Raw genomic sequence first — 6,028 nt, forward strand, 5'->3', positions numbered from 1 at the left:
TAAACTTGTCATACTTATCGACACATCATGCCTAATAGACTTAGGTTTAAAACAACACTTACGTAAGCAACAATTGCCTTAAGTTATACGCCTTAACTTATAGTTATTTTCCTTCATATTCTGAAATGTAATTAATACGGAAAAATTAAAAGTTTCACACTTATTTTCTTCATATTTTTATTGTTTAAAAAGTACCAAATCATATCTATCTGAATCAATTACAATCCCACTGCTGGGCAAGGGACAACTATCCGATTTAGAAGAAGTAAGTCATGAGTCCACCAAACGAGCCAAGTGCAGATCAAGATAAATATGAGTCCTAAATACATACATATATGTACCACGATGTAAGAGACTGCACCCTCCTGTTTAGAACACCCGAATATCTTTATTGTAAAAATGGTAAGTATTTCAAATAACTCTCCAAATATTTAATAAATAAAACTCCCGGTCTTTAGATAAGAATGGTCATTACTCACAAGTGCATCATAAAACATGAGTTTATCTTGTACTAAACAATATTTCACGGCAACAAAAACCGTATGCACCCACACAAGATATTGCGTTTTGCTACCAAATTAGCGAGTGTGTATATCCTTGGCTTTAAGATAATCGCACATTTTAGATTTTAGCGTATTATTATGTAAAATAACATATTCTTGCTTAATTCCCAAAGACAGATACGTTTATGATACATACGTCAAAATAATGGTAGACAATCGTTTGAAGGTGGTAGAAATCTTCGTCGTTCGATTGTGGAGGCGCTGCCATCTAACCATTACCCTATAACAACAGTACAATTGTACGTAGCGCTGTTGTGTTCTGATTTGAAAAGTATGGAAAAACAGATACCAGATTTTTTTTATAATATGGAAGTAGCAGACGAGCATGCAGTCCACCTGATGATAAGTGGCTACTGCCGCCCATGGCCATCTATAATCAACCCCAGATAGGATTAGATATTCCTACCTGAGGTCGGCCATAAATGCGCCGCTACCCCTGAGGACTAAGCTGGAACGCCTCGGAAAGTTTATCTCCCTTACCACACACTTCAAAACGGAACACAGCAGTGCCTAACACTGCTTTTATTAGGTAGAAATTTGTGTGGCGGTGGTGCCGCCGGAGTCGAACCACAAGGGTTCTACCACCTTCATTACACGGAGCATTCCAACTTAGTCACCAGAAGTACCATATCGAATCCATGCCGAAATCGAGGACCTTAATTCTTATTACAGTTGATTATAAATGTTCTTTGACTGCTGTGACCGGCATAAGATGGAATGGATGCTCATTTTCTGCTGTAATTAAGAAACAATATTATGTAAATGTGCGATTAATAAATATCTTCATCAATTTTAAAATTAAGCCGATAATTAAGCGTTAATTAGCCAATAAATTAAGTCGATATACTTAATTACTAACCATTAGCAAATATTTTTTAATCCTTACTTACTTACCTATCAGTCATAGTGACCATTTCTCATAAGAAGACGGATATAAGATATATTTTATTGTTTGTCGAAGATAAAATGTCCACGCCCAAATACTGTACGTAATGTTTAACAAAAGCTTTGTGTAATCTAGCAGGCCTTTCTATTTCGTAGCATAAAAATCATTTTTGGATTCCAGTCCCGAATACAAATGAGCCCCGTAGCGTAACTGTATTTGTAAATGGAAATTAGGTACTGTTTAGTCTACTCTAGTTAATCTTCTAGGCAGCTTAGTTTGAATAAATATTAAATTATACTTTCATTTGGTAAGAGACTTTTACGAGGAATTCCGACTTAATCCTCAGAGGTAGCAACACCTTTGAGGTTGATCTTAGGTTTAGCATTATATTTTAATCTGGAATTAATTAGAAACATCCATGCATTAGGTAAACTGCATGCTTGTGCTACAGTATTAGAAAAAAAAGAAAAATAACAGAACGTAAAAATCACAAATGTTCTGTGCACACACACGAAGGTCTCTAGTGAACCGTTTACTCATATTTCATGAAAGATATCATATCGGAGAACCATTTTAAAAATCGCTTTGCATTTGTTACCTCCGAAGTTAATGTGACATCGTTACTTTATCGAATTGTGTTTTATCAATAAAAGTACCAAAAAACATGGAAGCTCATTAGTCATTCCAATATAATCTCACTGATGGTCCCAAAATCTTTTCTCGGAATTAGGATACACTCATTGCAACTCTCAAAAATTCAAATGCCTCTTGGACTTCACATGCCTTTGAAAATCCTACGTAGAGCAGTTTTATAATTCGTCGAACACGATGTCGTGATATTACGATCCCTGACGTAGGTTTTCACGATACAGCAACCTTACACGACGTCGGACCGTACCACGATACGACGTTTTTTTTATTGTGTAATATAGAAGCAGCAGAGAAGCATACAGTCCACCTGATGTTAAATGGTTACTGTCGCCCATGGACATCTGTAATCAACGCCAGATCGGATAAGATATTCCTACATGGCCAAAGATGCGCCGCTATCCCTGAGGACTAAGCTGGAACGCCTCGGAAAAGTATGTCTCCTTTACCCTACCTTTCAAACCAGAACACAGCAGCGCTTGAAATTACTGTTAATAGGCAGAAATAGGTGTGGCGGTTTGCCGCCGGAATTGAACGACAAAGGGTTCTACCACCTTTAAAGTCCTATCGTGCTTTAGTTACTATTCGAAGAGGATTACAATTATGACAGGTTACCGGAAAAATGTCTGTATTTCGATTAAAAAAGCAAAGAAACGGAAAAATCATGCAATTGAATCCTAGTCTTACAAACAATAGCCTACGTATGAGTCATACTTAAAATGTCAAGTATATTTAATCCTCCTATTTACAAAATTTTTAATCCATCTAATTTGCACATTACCGAAGGTAAGTGCCACTTAAGGCAATTTGGGAACGTGAAATCCTAATAGATTTGTACGTATTTCACACTTTATATCCACTTGTGACGTAAGCAAATCGAGCTATAAGTAGTAAATATTAAGTATAGCTATTATGCCGCTACAACTAAACTACGGAGTATTCTACTTAATTTTTACTGGGATTCCTTTTAGAGTTCCCTATTTGTACAAACTTTCATTTTTAACTTGCGTTGTTAGTGAGTTATTCACTTGCAAGGGTCAAATCCCGTAACTCCGATTTAAGTAAGTTGACCCTTACCCATTGAGCTGATATTTTGATTAAATAATGTATTATTGTTTGGATGACAATATATGACTGGTTGATGTAACGAATGCTCCAAGGTGTTAGATCAATTATTGTTTATTTTCACTATATTAAACGAAAGAGTTTCATATAAGTATGTTATACATTTATTACTTTTTTAAGGTTGCTAAATATGTCCTGAGCGTTTAGATTACTTAAGTATTGAACGCTGGTTCCCGCAAATATTTTTGTAGATGCCAAATAAATCTTTACGGCCTAGGTTTTTCTTTGTCCTTTTTTTGCAAGGCTTACCTTTATTCGCCAGAAGGTATTGAGGTTTGGTCCTTTATAAAAAATAAAAAAAAAAAAAACAAGAAAACAAAGTTTACAAAGACACTAAGTTCAAACATTAAAACTATCCTGGATCGATTATGTTATTGGTTACCAATCATCTAGGGGCAGCAATGACTACTCAAAGCCATAGGGCGGACTATGTGACAGAGTGCCAATAAAATTTAAGATGTTATTAAAAAAAGCTTAGTTGTCAGACGTATTGCCAATCGCTGATAGGTAAATGTCATCATTATCCTATTCATATTTGATAACCGATGTCCACGAGTTGTCGTGTCCACTTAACATTGGTGGATTGCATATATGGGCGGCGAGACATTTTATAATATATAATATTAATTTTTATCATGTTAATTTTGATTGTCAATGTGGAATTAATATTTAGATTAAAATATGGATGACTTCCGGTAGTACTTCAAAACACTTTGTTAGTCATACCAAATAAATTATATTAATTATAATAAATAATATTAAAATATTTATTCTCGTATTTTTAAAACAATATTTTAAATATAATGTTATTTTATTAATAGTTAAATTTATTGTGAATCACGTCACTTGTTATAACAAAACAAGTGATGTGAGAGGGTAGTTCTTACGCTGTTTGTCACTCGAGTAGTATTTAAGTCCACGCGCTGGTAGAGCGTGGTTATAAATAAAAGTGAATAAAAGTGATTCTCATATTAAAGTCGGTTTCGTTCATTCTATTAATATGGAACCAAATAAAGTGCGGTAGTGGGATATCGCCGACACATACAATTTGCTACTTCCGGATACCGGAAAGGCCCCTACTCAACATAATGTTTGTACTTCGAATGTCACGAACAATAGTCACCAAAATTGCTTAATCGACCGCATTCTCAAGGGACGCTAAAATGATTCCTTGGAAATTTTATAATATTGAAAAAGAAAACGAACTTATGGAATCCTACATAGAATTCTACGTCTACTTAACCTCAGCTATATATGCATTGCTAATTAAAAATACTTGGATATACCAAAAGGGACGTGAGTCCTTTTATTATGAAGTTACGCATATGTTCTAGCATTGATGCAATTTAAGGTAATTTGAAACATTATGCGTTATATATGCTCCAACAAGTAGTAGAAAATAAAAACTTTGGACGACCGCCAAACCAATTGGAGATAAAATATTCACTAAATAAATAAAATTACTATCAAAAGGAAACCTCCTGAATATAAAAATCCTCCTGAAAATATGATTAATCCTTATTTAATGCCCGCATAGTTTAATGGCCCGTAATAGAACTTCGCTCATAGTTTCTGAAGAGCCAACGTCGCAAATTTCAAAAATATTTTTTGCTGCTCACACGGTAAATGGTGAATTATTCATTCTATTATTACAACATTTAGTGACAAACAGCTATTTAATCCAGGAACTCGAATCAGGTTTCCAGAGGAAATATCGGCTTTATTATGTCAGAAGTGTAGTGTAGGTAAAACCAGAAGTACCTACTTGCCGTCACTTCGTTTGCTTTGATGATTGCATTTATATCTACTTACCACATGACAAACACATTGTTGCAAATGCTTTTTAAACATATCCGCATATGTATCCTCGTTAGAGATAGATGACACGGGGGAATTCATACCCACCTGGTCTCTCATATGCCGAGGCTGCGTTTGCAATATGGGAATGGGAAGGGATTATTCGAGTCTCGAGGTATTCGGGTGAGAGGTGATTTGTGAGCGAAAGTAAGCCACTACAGTCGCCTGCAACTGACGTTGACTGTCGCGACTGTCGCTGATGGTCGCCGCCTGTCGCTATCCAATGCCGCCGACCGACTATAATTTTTACCGAATAAAATTTAAGTGTCCTAAATTAATATGTATTTTTCAAGCTAATGCCATGTTTTATTATTTTAGCGTTTGACACGAAATGATTTTAGTAACTTTTTTTTTATAATATAGGAGTAACAGACAAGCATGCAGTCCACCTGATGGTAAGTGGCTACTGCCGCCCATGGAAATCTGTAATCAATCCCCGATAGGATTAGGTATTCCTACCTGTGGTCGGCCACAGATGCGCCGCTACCCCTGAGGACTAAGCTGGAACGCCTCGGAAAAGATTGTCTCCCTTACCACATCCTTCAAACCGGAACACAGCAGCGCCTAACACTGCTGTTATTAGGTAGAAATAGGTGTGGCGGTGGTGCCACCGGAGTCGAACCACAAAGGGTTCTACCACCTTCGACTTAACTAGGTAAATTCTAATAGTCACATGGTACACTTTAAAAATGTGTGATATATATCGTCTCTTCATGAAACTTGCAGGAAGAAAGGATATGAACGTCAGGCACAGTGAACGGAAACTCTCATAAATGAACGTCATATTTTAATAGAATCCTGATCATGTTAGGTTTATTGAAGCACGTAGTTACTCTTGCTTCTTATAACTTACACATAACACAGGTAACATAATATCCGAGTAATCTCGAATCACTATCAAAACATTTGGCATCTTACTGATTTGGCTTCTGGCCTGCCAAATGCGAAA

Source organism: Epargyreus clarus, unplaced genomic scaffold (assembly GCF_041222505.1).
Source record: "Epargyreus clarus isolate Ecla_fem2 unplaced genomic scaffold, WU_Ecla_fem_2.2 ptg000021l, whole genome shotgun sequence".
NCBI lineage: Eukaryota > Metazoa > Arthropoda > Insecta > Lepidoptera > Hesperiidae > Epargyreus > Epargyreus clarus.